The sequence below is a fragment of the Pogoniulus pusillus genome, chromosome 12 (genome assembly GCF_015220805.1).
Source record: "Pogoniulus pusillus isolate bPogPus1 chromosome 12, bPogPus1.pri, whole genome shotgun sequence".
Lineage (NCBI taxonomy): Eukaryota > Metazoa > Chordata > Aves > Piciformes > Lybiidae > Pogoniulus > Pogoniulus pusillus.
Genome location: NC_087275.1, coordinates 10,269,774 through 10,288,346, shown reverse-complemented (window position 1 = coordinate 10,288,346; position 18,573 = coordinate 10,269,774). Strand labels below are relative to the sequence as shown.

General features: G+C 40.2%; 1 long non-coding RNA gene across 4 annotated transcripts in view; it reads left to right on the top strand.

Annotated features, from left to right (window-relative positions):
• LOC135180100 (uncharacterized) overlaps positions 1–18,316 on the top strand; it is a 31,892-nt gene extending 13,576 nt beyond the window's left edge. Inside the window, exons 3-5 of one of the 4 annotated variants that reach the window (XR_010304272.1) lie at positions 193–254; positions 14,545–14,724; positions 17,868–18,316. This is a non-coding gene — a long non-coding RNA (uncharacterized LOC135180100). Of the gene's footprint in view, positions 1–192; positions 255–14,544; positions 14,725–15,416; positions 15,506–17,867 lie in introns of those variants that run through there. The other 3 variants (XR_010304273.1, XR_010304274.1, XR_010304275.1) reach the window with 3 other exon arrangements.
• Positions 18,317–18,573: the final 257 nt, after the last annotated feature.

Here is an 18,573-nt window from a genome sequence, read left to right as displayed (position 1 = left end):
TACATCAAAAGTTATTTTGCTCCATTTGTTTTGGAGAGACTGTATTATTAAAATGGTGAGACAGTTGTCTAGTGCTGTGTATGACACAACTGCTTTAAGGGCAGCATTAATGATAAAGAGTTTAGAAATTAGAACTGAGGTCCTTGCTGGAAGAAAATGTTCAAACCTGCAATCAAACTATTATATTTGCAGCCTGGATGATGACAATCCTCACTGATGAGATGTATCTCCTCCACAGTACTCCCGAGGGACATGTAAGTCAAGCTAGGCTCTTTTCTTCTCAGACATCACCTTCTGCAGAGGAAGTCCTTTAATCAGAACAGACCTCTACATTACAGAGTTGCAGCCTTGTTATCATTACTGCACCCTCTATATTCTGTTATTTTGGGGATGATGAATAAGAGGAAGGGTTTGGGACTGATTTCCAGACTCTGATTCAAGTTCATAGGGTGTTTGCTAATAATAGCATACCATTGATAGCATCAACTGAAATGAAGCCTACATCCCAAGCCAGTTTGCAACCGCATTGCAGAGAGACCCTTACTCTAGCCAGACTCTTAACCAAGAAAGTTATTATTGGAATTGAACTTTTCCCTGACTGCAGTTAAAATCCTCCTGAGGCACTGGGAGATAAAACTGTGAAGAGTAGTCTTGCTGGATCTACAGTTTGGAAATTAGAGTGTTGGAGCTACTCTATCAATTCAGACAGCAGCTGGCCTCTGGCAAGATTTTTTTCCTTTGCATTAATTAACATTTCCCCTCAGCCTCTTGGTTACAGGCATGATCATAAAATCTGTGCCTATTAGCAGCAGTTGCATCAGATACTGTTCACCTAGGCAGCTGTGCAGCAGTGATTTTCTACCTCGGCACAATGTCTCCTGGAGTTCTGGGAGGTGGGACATGTCAATACAGAACATGAAAATGGCCAGATCTCAAATGACTGGGATGAAAGTATGTCAAATCTTTCCATTCACCTAAAAATTCATCCTTACTGGGCTAATTATGCTTTCATAAGAAGCTCTCATCCTATCCTATACAGAGTCAAGTTTTCATATTCAGAAGTCAGTAAGAGCCTCCTATCAAAGATACCAGGTCAGGATTTCACAAGTTCCTTCAGGGAAAGCTCACCTGTTTTCCCATCTCATTGCTAATATATATCTCAGCTTTTCAGACTGACAGAAAAAAATTCCTTAAGGAAATCTTGCTTCAATAAGGCTTTGTTGGGCTATAGTCTCACCGCTCTTCAAGATTAACTTTTGTTATATAAAGATTTTATTCCTATATTACTAAGAAACACTCCTTCAAAGAGGTATGGCATCATGATGCAAATAAATAAGCTATGGGGCCATTTTCTGAGGACCTTTCAACCATCAGCTTGATAATATTAAATAGTTTCAGCAGAAATAATGGATGTGAACAAAGTTTGCTGTGATTAAGGTTTGTAAATAGCAAAACTGCTGCAAAAGTACCCAGCTTGCTCGTCGAATTTCTACAGAATGGCTTCTCTTTATTGCTTTCAACACAATTTTAACTCATTCTCATAAATGCTAAATGACAAAAGCCATAGTCAAAAGCGGTGACTAAAAAAAGGATCACAGGCAGTGATCCACAGAGCTCAGTTTTGACATCAGTCTTGTTTGATACTTTTATCAATGGTCTATACGAGGCAATTGAGTGCACTCTCAATAACTTTGCAGATGACACCAAACTGGGCTGGAGTGTTGATCTGCTCAAAGGTAGGAAGGCTCTGCAGTGGCATTTGGACAAGCTGGATCAATGGGCCAAGATTTACTGTTTTAACAAAGCCAACAGGTGCATCCTTCACTTGGGTCACAACAATTCTGAGAAAATAAAGGCTTCAGGAACAGTGGCTGGAAAGCTACACAGAAGAAAAGGACTTGGGGATTCTGCTTGGCAGGCAGCTGAACATGAGCCAGCAGTATGCTCAGGTGGCCAAGAAGGCTAGCAGCATCCTAGCCTGTATCAACAACAGTGTGACCAGCAGGAGTAGGGATGTGATTGTTCCCCTGTACTAGGCACTGGTGAGGTTGCACCTTGAGTACTCTGTTCAGTTTTGGGGCCTTCACTAGGACATTGAAGGACATTGAAGTGCTGAAGCACTTGAGTCCAGAGAAGGGCAAAAAGCTGGTGAAGGGCTAGAAAATAAGTCTTATGAGGATCATCTGAGGGAACTGGGATTGTTTAGTCTGGAGAAGGGGCTGAGGAGAGAACTTATTGCTTTCTACAGCTACCAGAAAAGAGGTTGTAGAGGTGGACATTGGTCTCTTCTCCCTGTATCAAGTGATAGAATCAGATGATATGAGGTTTAGATTGGATATTAAAAAAAAATATTTACTGAAAGAGTGGTCTGGCATTGGAGGAAGCTTCTCAGGAAGGTGGTGGAGTCATCGTCCCTGGAAGCATTCAAAAAAGTATGTAGACACAGCATTTTGGGACATAGTTTAATGGCCCTGGTCTATAACAGATATTTGTCACAGTTTGGACTTTAAACCATTGTACTAATTGAAGCTGATGAGGACCTTGAACATAAACTATTTGTGGCAAAGCAGGGACTAGATCTTGGACATAATGCTTGAATGCATTGTTTCAATTGTGTGATGATGTTCAGTATGCCCCTAGCATTGTATAACTACCAATGATTTGTTCTTTACATTAAGGCAACATCTCCTCCTTCCTATGACTCTTCTGGGACTTGTGGGTGCATTGCTCTGGCTCTTGAAGCAAAAAGGGCAATTGAAATTAGTATAAAAACCTGCAGAATAGCAGTCAGGGTGTAAAATCCGGGTACATGCATATTCTAGATGACTTGCAGAGATAAATTAGAAAGTCTCTTAGAGGCCCTTTATAAATAACAACTGGGGGGTTTTCATAGAGAAGATGAAATCATGAGACAAAGCCCATCTCTTATATCTTAATGAAATACATATACTATTTGTCTGCACTAAAAACAAACCCCAACAACAATAGAGCACTGAAGGCAACATAAACCCTATATTCATGAATAGGTCAATATCAAAGATCATCTGTAGATCAAAACCTGGGAAGTGTAGCATGCTCAGATTAGTATGCAAAATAAAACATCAATGTAGAGAGTGGATTTATATGATTACACTATGAATAATTCATTAGCATAAGAAATACAATTAGCTTTTAAAAATGATCTGACTGCTGTGCTCGTGTTTAGCAAATCTAACATACAGTAACATTAAGAGGTAAAAGTCCATAATGCAGAAGAAATTAAAACAAATTCCTTTAGGAGTCCAGTTGCCTTATTACTAAGGGGGGAAAGGGCAGTGGATTAGATGGGTTAGATCATGGCCAGCAAGGTTAACTTGCCTGTTGTCAATACCCTTGCATTTTCAGGTGTGCCCTCAGTTGACCTTATTAATATGTGCAATCCTGGCTGGAAACCTTATTTCTGACCAATTAAGCTCTGGCTGCTTAAAGTGGCTCTTGCTATGGTGAAGCATCCCTTAAATTTGTAGTGAGATTAGTTGATGGAAGGATGCAGAAGACACACATTTTTTTCATGAGAGAGGCCTTTCTGCACTTCCAGTAGATAGAAATCAGAGGGCTGAATCAGACAGAAGATAATCGATGCTATAGCTGGCGTACTAAATCAATACATTACTGGCAACCGTAGCTAGTTTTAGCTGAACCTTTGCTTTCCAGAGCAATCACTCCAAGTCCTGACTTAGTCATTTTCAAGATGAAATTGCATCAGGCTCTTAATCTGTATTGTAGCAGTTTGATGCTAGCCAGCCTGATACCGATAGTAATTTTCTAGGAGGCTGACTTCTGTCAACTGATGCTACTCAAGAAGCGAGCTGAGCAGGTGAAAATGGACAAGAGCTTGCTGTGGAGAAGCCTTCTGATTGGTCTTTTGCTTTTCCCCTGTATCCTGTTTCTGCAGATACTTTGTGTGAGAGAACAGAGACAGTGCTTACTTATCCTTTGGTATTTAAACGTATTGTGTATTTGTAACAGTTGTTCTTTCAAGAACGAAGAGTGCCACCACTAAGTGACATTATGAACAAGAAGCCAAAAGCTGATACAACAATTCAAAAGCGTACAAATTAAAGTTGATTGTCAAATGGATTTTCCATTCCATTAAAAATGTCAGGATTGAAATGTTTCGACATGTAAAAGATCATATTAAGTACTCACATTAAATTAAGTGGAGACAACCACCCCAAAAAAATAGTCCAAACATTGTGCAAAATTAAATTCTGAAAATAATTAGTTTGCCCAAAATGCCTAAATCCAAATATCTTGTTTACATTTGCATCCTTCCTTTTTACCTTAAATTTCAAATAGCAGTTGTTTTTTAACTAGAGCAAATTCATTCCATAATGTGTGCATATGGTGCTTTATTTCTTTTCAACTGTTATTGTTACCATTGCTATTTAGTCAAATAACTTCATTTATTTTTATTACATTATAATATATAAACATTATCTAGCCATATAATTTGTCATAATTAAATTTGCCAATGTAAAATAGCCTAAATGAAAACTTCCATCCTAGTCTTACATTACTGTACATTAACCATTACAGTTATACTCTCTGGCTTAGGAATAGGAGTAACAATTCTTACATTATGATTCTGTTTTTATCTTTAAAAATGTTCTTGCCATCAGGTGAGCATTTAACCCCTGGATGTATTCATTTAACACAGACCTTCTCACTGGGTAGCAGTGGATTTTTGAGTTTGGCCTTCAGTTTGGATGCTTCTGCACATCCCAGTAAAGGAGAGCCAGCGGACAGTACCTGGCACAAAAGGTTGAGTGGCACCAACTATCTCCCTACCAGAGGGACTGGCCTACCAGAGCAGATTGGCTATTCCATCCCTACACAGTGCTTGGTCTTCTGTCTCCTGTCCTGTGAGGTGCTTCTCATGCCTATTACTATCTGGGGTTGAGGACTCTAGTTCAAAGCATATTAGACAGTGCTTCAGACTACCAGAGTGCTGTCTTCAGCTTGGAGCTAGGAAGGTGCTGTGCATGCCACGTGACTGTTGTATGGCACTCTGTGAAGATACAGAAGAGGACTGTGTAAGATGGAAGAAGTCAGACTGAGTGCACGTGTGGTCCTTGCTGTTTGTCAGCTGAGACTTCTAGTGTGAACTACCTCCCAAAGCAAGTCAAAACTATCCCCCAGGAAGAGCTTATTGGAGAAGTCTCAGATAGAGATGGATGTGAACTAACAGTTCAGCAATGTCACCAGTCTGGAGACTTGTGCTTAGCAGCAAACTTGTCCTCTTTTACTCAGCAATACAAACCCTGTAGTCTGGCCAAGGTCTCAGGGATTTAGTTAGTAGGAAGAAATGTCTAAATTTCTCCCTTTTCATGCTGCGCCTCTATTTCCCAAATTTGAATGTTCTGTATCGAAAGCTCTGTCAACAGAAAGACAGCCACCATGGTGTTAGTGGCAGTATTTGTTTTGCACACAATGTTCACTGTTGCCTGTTTGTGTTGGTGTTTTTGTTCTCACTCAGCCATGGAAAGATGTCTCCATGTTTGTTGCACTTTTGTCCCATGCTGAGTATTTTTGTGTGCTCAGCGCTGTAAACATCTTTTTACACTCTTTTCTCAAATAACAGAAACATTTCCAAAACACATTGACAATAGCTCCATCTTTTTCATACCATCAGCTACTCCTTCTCACAAGATTTTCACTCTGCTGCAAGCATATAGTGCTGTTCAGCAATTGCTCACCTGCCCAATTTATAGAATGCTGCATAGCAAATATACTTGATTAAAAAACACACAACCAAACAACAACCACCCAAACCCAAGTTAAACTCCACAAGCAGGATGTTTTTTCTAATTCTTCACACACTCCAGTATGTGCAACCCATACCTGTACACTACAGCTGTGACCTTATCCTCTGCAAACTCATCCTAGCAATCCATTTGCAGAAGAAGGAGTTGTAGGTGTCTGTGAACTCACTTAAAGTGTGTTTTAAGATGAAAAAGGCATTATTCATAAAGTTTTACTAGAGCTACTGATGTAGCAACTTTGGAAAAGCAGCTAAAGACACAGGGTAGAGCTATCCTTAAACACTGCATAAAAACTAAAGTTACTGCTTTAAGACTGAAAGAAGGACACAAGTGCTATGACCCAGATTTTTAGTTTAAAGTACCAAAGACATAAAGACAGCCAGGTAATGGAGATGTAATGAAGAGAATGCAGAGCAAGGCGAATTAAGGCAATTTGATCATAATTCACAGTCACCTGCATGAGGAAGAGATTTCTGGTAGCAGAAGCTCATTTATCTAGTAGGAAAGAAATCATCAAGACATGCAGTCACTGGAAGCTGAAGCTAGGTAAACAGGGGCTCTAAGTAAGAGACATTTCTTTTATTTATTTTATTGTATTGTAACAGGTCATTAATCATTAGCAGAGTTTGCATAGGGACACTATGTTACAAACGGATTGTTTGGTGAGTCTATCCTGGCAGTGACTCATACCATGATCCTTTCCTCAACATAATTTTCCACATCTAAACTCCTGCCTTCAGCACACTCTGATATGTAAGCAACAACTCAACATTTATCCGATAACTCTGCTGCACATTTATGAATTTTAATCAAGCATTGACACACTTACATGAAGTGAAACAAATGAGCAGAGTTGACAAATGAGATTTTTGCTTAGAAAGGATTTCAGATTCATATTAATATTCAGTTCCTCTCTAGAACTCTCGACATCAACTATATTTTGGTGCTTACATGGCTGTCTTGAACTTACATCATTATTTTCTATAGCCCAAACAGGGAGCCTATTGTGCTAAGCATATAATAAAAAGACAGCTGCCATTTCTGAGAGTTCACAGTCTAATACAGAGAGAATAAATGGCTGGTAGAGGAGTATAAAGTAAGTCTGAACTACATTCAACAAGGTAAAGAGCACTGTTGATGTATCAGTTAACTAGCTGTTGAAGCCACATTATTGGAATCTGTTCCAAATATGCTGCATGCAACTGTAGATATTCTTCAAAATAGGGATCTGATTTTTCTTCCCTTTTCTTTCTTTTTAAAAGCTGTTCCTGGTTTCTCAGCTAATGCAATCTTCCTTCTTTTCCCTCTGCTACCCTGATTCAGTCTCTGACCAAGCTCCCCTCAGGTAAAGGTCTTTGTGCCTTTGATTATTTTATGGCATTAGCTGCAGCCTAGTTTTCATCAGAGGTCTTTCTCAGCAGACTAACAGCCCCATGAATGAAATCAGCAGGGAGGCTCTTCATTATCACAGTTCTGGCAGTGAAGTCTCTGTACTTTTATCACTGTACTGGTATCAATTATTTGGAGCCACATTAAATAAATGAAGTCAGTAACATGAATATGTCATGCTCAATTCATACAGAGGCTCATGAACTCTCTCAGAAAACCCCAACAAACCTCTCTTTTATGCCTGCTGCTTCTCTTATGAATTTTTTGTGAGCTCTGACCTTAGACATTTCTCAATCATTGCAAGCATGCTTAGTTCAAGATTGAATACACATCCATTTTATATGGGTTGGGGGGGGGGGGGCCCAAAAATCATGAGAAAAGCAGATGGTATTAGAAAAAAAAAGACTTTTCAAAAGAGGTTCAGTGACCTCCATATAGATATGACATGTTAAAGTCACTGACTTCTTTTAAACTCAGCACTTGTGTATATATATATATTTAGTATTATATAATGTACTTGTAAGGGCAAAGCCTCTTCAGCATTTGATCTACACTATTTATTGTAAAGTCCTGATTCACCTTCCTTGGGTGTAGCCCAGTGACCATAATACCAGCGATGACAATGAAATGGGACTGAATTGGCCAATGCCCTTTGGTTGTTTGATGGGTCACAGCAGCATACTGATTGCAACTTAAAGACAGTTTTATTTGTTTATTGCTTCTACTGAATCAGAATTAGGCTTTGCAAAGCCTACTCTCGAAAAACAGGGAATTAAGAACTCTCTGGGATTTGGAGACCATTCTAAAACACTTCTAACAAAAATTAACATAATTTGGTCTAAAGTAATAAAACTTTTAAAACCTAATGCATGGACTATTAACTTCAGAAACCCTAAAGCAAGTTCATTCTGCTTGTAATTTAACTGACCTCTTTAAACAGAATAGGTAAAACACAGAACTATGATGGGAAAGGCGATTTCTTGAGCATTGCTTTGCATATGTTCAGAATAAAAAATATCTAGAACTTCTGAGCTTACTGAGAGTAGAATTACTTGCAGATGGAAGGAGTAATGGGTAGGTGTTTTATGGGAATGTTTGTTAACTCTGAAACTTCATTCAGCCACCACTGAACATGTTTCAGCCTCTTTTCTGCTAACATTAATCAGCGTGGCTTTTGTTTAAAAGAATGTTGGAGAAAGGGTATTTTCAGCTCAAATACTCTCGCAAACAGACTTCATTCAAGCCTGCCTGAGAAATGCTTTCTCTGCTTACAATTCAGTCAGTCAACCTGGCAGCCAAAAGAATGGCATGTTGCTTAGGTAGCCAATTACACAACCCAAATAACGAAGAAGGAAGAGGTAGAAAACATAATTAAAATAAATACATCTTGTAAATGAGCCCAATCAGGACACACTCTGATGAAATGACTATGCAGCCTGTGTCCTGTTATGGTGTGTGTTGATGCTTAGTCCTTATGGATGCCTGCTGAAATTTACAGGGAAAAATCCTGTCCTTTTATAGAGACAAAAGCATTGACCTCAGAATTTTGAAGGGAGTGCATCAAATTAGATCTGTGGGTTCATTAGGAGCCAGTGTTGTGCATATCTGAGCAGGGGTTTGCTTCTTTGAAAAACCAAAGGTGACCTCACAAGAAAAACTAAAACTTCACCGTTTTTGTGAAGTTTTCCCTCAAAGGGGAAATGAGTGGTGGCGTTCAGAGCAGAATTATGCAGCCAATAATTAGTAAAAATAAAGAAAGCAGTTCCATCTTGGAACCTTTCAGTTTAGATGCATTCTTGGTTTATTTTTAAGCAATTTCTTAGACATGAAGTGAATTAGGAGACTGATTATTCAGCCATCTCCCCTTGAAAAAAAAACAAACAAAACAACACAACTTGACCACCAAACCAGCAACAGGAATGATTCTTACCTGAGGATTTCCAAATAGACCATACTAAATGATGGTGTTGTCTGTTCAGGAAGTCAAACAAAGCACAGAAAGCATCTTTCTCTCAGTCTCATGTCATGTGATAACAAACTGGAAGAGTTTAAAATAAGAGGCAAGGGTCCTGTATTCCAGTTTACTCTTCCCTTAGCCCTGTTTTCTGTAGTGTAAATTACAGAATACTTTAGCAGTGGACATTTCATCCTGAGTTAAGCCATTTTTCATAGCACTCATCTCACAAAGTTGCTCAACGACAATGGAGATATCAGTGTAAAGATATTTTGGAGTTCCCTTCAAGTCTCTTTGCATGTATTGTTCAGTAAGACAGGTATGAGAGATGTAGCAGTTCTTCATCTAATGCTCATTCCTGGCAGTGTCATGCTATTCCCTGAAGTAAGACTGTCAGGCAAAAAAAATACGGGATTGTGCTGCTCTTCAGGGGAGAAAGCAAAAGACAAATGAGTCAAGCACACAGCTCACTCATCAGGAACTGCAGGTATCTCTTCGTTTGGATATATTTCCACATGTCCCTAAACTGTTCTTTATAATTTTGCTATATGATTGCCCTGCAAGTGCTTGTCATCACTGCAAGGGCAGTCCTGAAACCAGCCTGTCTGAAATCCACAAATTAGAAGACGCGATCAGATAGTTACAATGCTATGTATTAAACATGAGATGACAGATCTGACTGTCTTTAAAGGCAAAAAGAATTTCCAAAAGACCTTACTGTGATGCATGCTACCACCTCCTTTTTTTTTCTGATTGCTATCACACTACACAGATGCAATGACTGAGAGAGAAACTTGAATTTGTTGCTGGAAGCCCACTGTAACATCAATCACTTGAAATAAAAATGTCATGCTTATGATTCTTTGGAAAATGCTGCACTTAACTTCCAAACTGTTGCTTTCAGAAAAGGCTAATTCGAGGTTGGGTACATTAATGTCAATGTCCTATAAAAGTGCCAGCTTAAAAAAAAAATGTCAGCAAAGACATTTTTTAAGCCGGTGTCAGCACAAAAGGGTGCCTCAGTTGTTTCATCTCACAACAGCTGCATGCTTTCATTGACATTTGTTGCCCTTTCTTTGTGCACTCATCCTAACCTCATAGGTTATTTCCTGGCCTCCCTTCCGTGACCTATGACCAGTGATGACCTTTAGCTAGAGAATGTGACATTTTGTTCTCCTCTGGCTGACATGTGATGCCCTCATTATTCAGAGGTATGTGAAAATAATGACCTGCACTGACCTCTCAGTTTCCTTTTGCTTATTGGTCTACACTAGGTGCTTGTTCAGCAGATTGCTATGACTAGGTGGTGGGGTGTACAATTTCTTTTGAAGAAGGAAGCTCATGAATTGCACCATCATTTTAGCTCTTTGTGTCTTGCTCCATTAAAGGAGTGGGACATGAGGTAGTGCAGCTGGTGGGAAAAGTTTAGGATTAACAGTTCAGTTAAGTTTGGGTGTTAGGAGCATCATAAGATTCCTTTAGGTGAAAAAGAACTTAAAGTTCATTGAGTCCAGCCATTATCTAAATGATAGCAAGTCTGATGATAACAATATCTCTCAACACCACAGCTATGCAACTTTCAAATGTCTCCAGGGATAGGGATTCAACCACCTTCTCAGGGAACCAATTACAGTGTTTTATAACCCTTTCAGCAAAAAGGTTTCTTCTAATGTCCAGTCTAAACCTCTCCTGGTACCACTTGAGGCTGTTTCCTCTTGTTCTATTACTTTTTATTAGGGAGAAGAGACCAACACTCACCTCACTACAACCTCTTCTCAGGTAGTTACAAAGAACAATGAGGTCCCTCCTCAGCCCCCCTTTTTTTTCAGATTAAACAACCCCAGTTCTCTCAGCCACTTCTCAAAAGACTTGTTCTATAGACCTTTCACCATCTTCACTGACCTTCTCTGGACACACTCCAGCAATTCAATATCTTTCTTGTAGTGAAGACACCCAAACTGAGCATAGCATTCAAGATCTGGCCTCATCAGTACTGAGTACAGGAGCACAAGTATTTCACTGGCTCTGCTTGTCACACCTAATAGAGGCCAGGATGCTGTTGGCCTTCTTGGCCACCTGAACACACTTCTGGTTCATGTTCAGCTGGCTATCAACCAGAACCCCCAGGTTCTTCTTCTTCTGGGCAGGTTTCCAGCAACTCTTCCTGAAGCCCGTAGTGTTGGTTGAGGTTGTGGTGACTCAGGTGAAGAATCCAGCATGGAGCCTTATAAAATCTCATAAAAATGGCCTTGACCCATTTATCCAGTCTGTCACAGGTCCTTCTGTAGAGCCTTTCTACCCTAAAGCAGATCAACACTTTCTCTCACTTTTCTCTGGAAACTTACTGAGTCTGCACTTCACCCCCTCCTCCAGATCTGTGACAAAGACATTCAAAAGAACTGACTCCAGTACTGCACTTTAGAGAACACCACTTCACTAACTTCACAAGGCTAGTAGATACAGTCAACATCTTGTGACCTTATGGAGCAGCACTTGAGTCCCAGGCTGGCTACCTAACTTAAGGTGCTTCAAATGGTACAGGATGCCAGTACATGACCTACTGATTCAAGTCCTCAGTTCTCAGTCACCTGAAAGAATGGATGACTAAGTAGCCTTAAGAATTCAATACAGGAATTTAAATGAGTAGCTTTCCCATCACCAAGATTTCTACACCTTCCCTGTGGTGACTGTGGTGGAAACAGAGTCAGAGTTGCAAGAAGTACATGCTAACAGTGCTTTCTAAGGTAAGTCATTTCCTGCATTTCAAGTGGTGGAAGTTTCAGTATTATTCAGAAGTGCAAGCCTGAACACATGATATTATTTTCAAGAAGTAGATTTTTTTCTCCTTTGAGGTTTGATGAGCCCTCATTGATTATAGTAAGTATTTCAAATGTTGAAAGTATAAAGGAGTAACAAACTCTTTATGTGGGAGATTGTAATACAATTGAGCATTTATTCAAGACCTAGCCAGTATGACTATTTAAACCTCCCTTCGTTGAATCGAAGATGGTTACTTCATTTCAGAGATGCAAGCATGTATGGAGCAGCATAAGGAACAGGTGGGTGCTAAAGAGAATTCCTGACTATAAACAGCCCCTGTTATGACTATGGAAATTAATCAATTGAGGACTAAGCTCTACTTCTAGTTGCACAAGAACAGAGCAGCAGAAGGAGATGTTAAGATATATGTCAGTGTGTATTTCTGTCTGAGAAAGAGACACTGAAAGGTGGGAAGCTTCTCTGGGTCTGAAGATGGAATATCATCAGATGCATTTTGGAAAAGATTTTAGTTATTTGCTATGTAGATCAGGAAAAGTATTAAAAAGGATCAAGATTTTGACCTCGCCTCAGCACATTGTGCAAACTAATGCAGAAACTAGGAGCAAAGTCCTAGTAACAGCCTTTATTGGTAGAGTATTCCCTAGCACCTGGAGGTTGTAAAGAAGTTCATGTTGGAACATGTCCACTAAAGATGTAAAAGGTGCTATTAAGTGACGCCTGGACATGAACTTGCAAACTTTGAGGTCTGACCTGGACATCTGGGCCTTCCAGACAGACATTAACCCTAAACTGTAATCCAGTTAAATAGCCCGTTAAAAGTTCAGGCTGAGACTTAGAAGCCTGCAGAGCAGTGGAAAAGGGATTCCATGTTTGAATTCCAGGAAGCCTGGTTTTGGGTTGAAAAGAAGAGTTAGCATAATCTGATGAAGAAAAGTATTCTACATATCTTAGAAGAAAATGTTACCAATATCTGCTTCTACATAAGCTGCCTAACTATAGATACCACTAACCAGCCATAGGTGTATGTCTTCATCAAAAGGAAATACAGTTGAACATTTTTGAGAATACTGTTCCCTGTCTACTAAGATCAGCCTTGTTCTACTTGTAGTCAAGATTTGCTGCATCAGTCCCAGCAGCTGGTCTGGGCAGCAGGCTGAAACCCAAGAATGGCAGCAAGACTTTGCATCTGTGATATATAGCATCTATTCTGTCGATCATTTCACAAATGTCTCTGGTATTAAATTTCTGAGGACTAGCTACTGATGGATTAATTGAAGAGAAAATAAGAGCATAGAAGTGGATCCTAGCTGGTGCCAGGCAGTCCTCTTGTCGCAGTCCTGTCATCAAGCGGGGCTGTTACATGAATCCTGTAGTTTGCCTGTGGCTGATAGCAATTTTCATGTAAGTCGTACATGGAATGCTTTTAAGAGGATTCAGCTAAGGAACAGAGACACGCTTTTATGTGAGATTCAAGCCTAGATCAGATGTCAGATTACTTATGACCAATTATATAAATGAGCTAACCCACCATGGCAACATAACTCTGGAAGGTCTTGAAGAAACCTTCTAGAAATATATTTATCAAGTGCCAAAAAGATTGTGACACATGAAATCATAAGTTGATTTTCATTGTTTTAAGCAAGAAAGACAAATTATTTGTATGTTGAGAACGTGAGTTTAAGAGGATAGCATTAAAGTACGTTTTAAACCCAAGAATATGTTTAGACTTTATTGTCTTTATTTTTCCCTAGAAGTACAGTCTTGGAAATATTCTATTTTTCTTCCCCTCTGTCTCATTTGCCTCTCCTTCTTCAAGAGCTCCTCCCAAGACCCATAAATCAGTTGATTAACTTTCAGTCCAAGACTGTTTTATATGAGCAGAAGAAATCTAATTGGAATACAATCACCCTCCCACTGCTTTTCACAGCTTTCTTTGCATCTCAATGTGATCTGACTTTCAGATATCTCTTTCTGTGAGATATTTATTTTTTCCCATCATGCCCTGAACCCAATTGTGCTGCTATCTTTTTCTGCCCTTTTAAGCTCTGGCTGTAAATTAACCATTACCCAACTGAAAGAAGTTCCTTTAGAGTTCATAAGCAGTATTTCAACATGATAGCTTCCAGACTAGTTGCACAGAAACAAACTGCCTAATCCCCTGAATATGAGAGGTTAACACTAGTTTCATTTCCCCCTCTCTCATCCTGGGTGCTTAGGGGAGAAGCTCTCTTGTATGGTTACCTTTTGTTAATTTATGCTGATAGAGATTTAGTACAACTGAAAAACCCTACTGGTTATAGGCCAATTATTGCCCTGCAATTTATTATCTGATATTATTATTAGAAAAAGAAAGTAGGAATCTATTCTTACTAACTTAGAAATTGAGGGTGCAGCTCACAAACAGCACAGTTCTCTTTAGTTTCTCCCTTCCTGCACTCCAGGCCTTCTCCAGACTAAACAGAGCATGTCTGTGGGAGAAGTTAATACTCATGACTAATTAAATACTTGTATCTCTTCTCAAATGCTGCTTCTGCAGTGATTATTTATATATGTGCTAAAGATACTAGCCTATCTGAGAGAAAAAAAAAGAAATTGTATCCACTTCTACATATTCAGATATCAAATGGAAACAACTTCATTATTGCCACATGACCATGGACAGAGGCCAAACACAACAAATATAATTTCTACAGCTCTATGAAACCTGCAAGGTTATGCATCTTCCTGTTTGCATCCCAAGTCATTTACACCAGAGACCTGTCAGAAGAATCTCCATGTCCAGACTGGAGCAGAAAGGTATTGTAGTGGTTTGGGTGTTCCCCACCCCCCCACACCCCGCTCCCCCCTCCACTTTGGAAATCACCCAGACTAGACTCAGCCAGCTCTGGAAATTTGAATGAAGCTTATATTTACAGCTTAGCTCAATATGCAAGCAGATATTTACAGTATATACATTTATATACAGAAATATATAAGGTAAAAGGTAATACAGAAACACAACAGCCCTCCCAGAAACCTGAGTACTCAAGAGGGGCTCCCAACTGCCCTTCCACCTTCTCCCACCCCTCTCAACCTTACCCCAGTTCCAAGGAAGAATGGAGGTTTGGCCAGGGGGATAGGAAGCAAAGTGGATTAATCAGAGAGATGGCAGAGAGGCTAGAGAGAAATGCAGCTCAGAGCTCCCAAGCAGAAGAAGTGCCTTATCTATGTTTGGATTCTTGTTCTTATGCCTGTCAGCAAGCCTATAAGTGAAGTAGACATCACCCTTGTTTCCTAGCCTGTAATCTAATCCTTCTCACCAAAACATTCTAGCTATTCTCAAAGTAGCACAGGTACATTTCTAGATTTCATCCTGATGTGGTGTCCAGACAGGGCAAGATGCCAGCTCCATGTCCCACAGTCTAGATGTGGCCTATCAATTTGTTAAGCAACTGAATGCCATTTAAATAACTACATACCAAGCACAGCTTTGCTTTTTGTATTTTCAGCAGTCTGTCCTGCCTCAAGAGAGCTACTTGTCCTAACATCTCATGGAATCTGACCTCTCAAGTGTTGAAACAAAACCTTGCAACCAGTTATTGCTGAGTTTGAAGTGTAACATGGACATTGAATTGGATTTTTAATCTAAAGTAAAATTAATGATTAAAATGATTAAGCCATTAAACAAATACATCTCAATTCACAGGTGCTTGTGAATCAGTGACAGGCCAATTAATCAAAAAGGAATAGACATCTCATTTTCTGGGCCATCACATGAATCGTTTTACAGCAGTGTAACTTTTCTCACTTTAGTTTTCATCAGTCTGAGGGAAAGGAAGATCTAACTCAGTGCAGCGATTCCACTGACGTGATACGGGTTTTGTGCTTGTTTTTGTTCAGAGCAGCTTCTTTGTCTCTGAATGTTTGGGTAGTTATTTCTTCAATAGAGTAGAGACTATACAGTGAAGTCTAAGACAGTGTTTGTCTCAATGTACTTTAGATATTTCTAGGGAAAATGTTTAAATCTGAATCAACCACTAAAAGGTCCCCTTGCAATTTTCCTCTTGAAATGTATCTGGCCAAGTGAAGACTCATGTGTTTGCCACTGCTACATGGAGCCAAAGTTGATTTACTCAGAGGTCAAGATCTATTCTTATCCAAACTGATGCCATGCATGGGTCTATCTTCAAATCTTTCTTCCTTGTTGCAGTGCTAAAAAGATAATGTCCACGTTGGTGCTCTACTAGCCATCCTGGAAGGGACTTTTTTTCAATATTCTCTTCATTCTTAGTAATTTATTAAATGGAGTTGTCATGGGGATACTGTCTCAGGGTGCTCTCACTTTCTCTCATCCACTTATACACAGCATGCACTCTACAATACTTTATGCAAATAAGTTCCAAGCAGAGTTGCTTGCCATTAGCACAGACAACTCCAGAGGAAAACAAACGAAATTTGGTAGTGAGAAGTCTTCCTGTATCCCTGCAGTGATTCATAGTGCACTTGACTGGTTTTGCCTGTCTCTTAGGTATAATCAACATGTTAGTTCTGAGTTTGAAGTGTAACATGGACATTGCATTGGGTACAATCAACATTGCTTCACCGGGGCAAATTGTGTCTGACAAAGCTGGTGGCCTTTTATGAAAAGGTCACAACATTAATAGATGAGGGTCAAGCAGCTGACATGATTTATCTTAACCTGAGCAAAGATTTTGACACTGTCCCACATGATATCCTGGTCTCCAAGCTGGTAAAATATGGGTTCAATGGATGGACCAGTCAGTCAATAAAGAAGTGGCTCGATGGCCGCACCCAAAGAGTGGCTGCCAATTGGTCCATGTCCAAGTGGAGGCCAGTGACAAATGGAGTCCCTCAAGGATCAGTACTGGGACCAGCCTTGTTTAACATCTTCATTAGAAACATGGACAGTGGCATTGAGTGCATCCTCAGCAAGTCTGCTGATGACACCAAGCTCTGTGGTGCAGCTGACATGCTGGAGGGAAGGGATCCATCCAGAGGCACCTTGACAGGATGGAGAGGTTCAACAAGACCAAGTGCAAGGTCCTGCATCTAGGTCACGGAAATGCTAAACACTGATACAGGCTGGGCAATGACTGGGCTGTAGAGCAGCCCTGAGGAGAAGGACTTTAGGGTACTGGTGGATGAGAAGCTCAACATGAGCCACCAGTGTGCACTTGCAGTCCAGAAAGACAAGCATATCCTGTGCTGCATCAAGAAAAGCATGGTCAGCAGGTCAAGGGAAGTGATTCCCCCCTCTGCTCCACTCTGGTGAGACCCCACCTTCAGTACTGCATCCAGTTCTGGAGCCCCTCTTACAGGAAAGATATGGACTTGCTGGAAGGTGTCCAGAGAAGGGTCACAAGGATGATCAGAGGGCTGGAGCACCTCTTCTATGAAGACAGACTAAGAGTTGTGGCCATTCAGACTGAAGAGAAGGCTCCGAGGAGACCTTATCATGGCCTTTCAGTATCTGAAGAGGGCCTTCAAGAAAGCTGGTGAGGGACTTTTTAGGGTGTCAGGTAGTGATAGGACTAGGGGAAATGAAGCAAAACTAGAAGTGGGTAGATTCAGAGTGGATGTTAGGAAGAAGTTCTTCCCTATGAGGGTGGTGAGACACTGGAACAGGTCGCCCAGGGAAGTGGTGGAAGCCCCATCCTTGGAGGTCTTTAAGGCCAGGCTGCATGGGGGTCTGAGCAACTTGATTTAGTGTAAGGTGTCCCTGTCCATGGCATGGGGGTTGGAGCCAGATGACTGCTGAAAGTCTCCTGCAGCCCTGACAATTCTATGATTCTATGATCTGGTTTATTTTTCGGTTGGGGTGGGGGGTTTTTTGGTTTGTTTTGTTTTGGAGTTTTAGATTTTTTTTGCCTTTTTAAAGTTGTTTTTCTGTTCACAAAGTGAAAAAAATGTAATTTTGGGTGCCTTTTCTCAAATTGCAGGTTTTACTGATATCATACGAGAAAGCTGCTGGCCAACTGGTAGCACAAGAGAAGAATTACCTGGATATCACCTTTATTCAAACACAGATAAAGTGCAACCAAAGCAGGGAAGACAAACAAAAGATTTAAGGCATTTATGGAGAAGAACTAGACAAGAAACCACAGCCTGGTTGTAATGAAGAAGTCAAACTGGACAACTATCAACATTTATGCTTTGTTCCTACAGTGAAAACATGTATACATGCATATAGCCTGACTTTGCTGAGTATGTCCTGCTTGAACCTGAGGTTGGCTTTATGACACAGTGTGTAGACACCTGAGTTACTGTGGACACCTTGGACATCTTAGCTGAATGTTACCCCAGAAACAGCAGGAGACCATTGTATTTGTACTTTCCTGGTACATGAACTACCCTATATATCTTTATATTAAACTTTTGCATGCCACTACACACACTGTGATTGTCTCTTAGGTCTCACTATCTTTGCTGAAACTGAGGCCTGCTTAATAATTCACTGGGCAAAGCACTGACCACCCAGCCAATGTCAACTCAAACAAAGCCACCAGTAAAGCTTCCATTAGACCCAGGCCCTGTCACATCTGCTGCCTGAAATGGCAAAATTTTAAATGGTGAGCAGCACAAAATCTTTGGTTTACTTTCAGCTCCTGAAGGAAAGAAAATAACCTATCATCCATGAAAAATTCA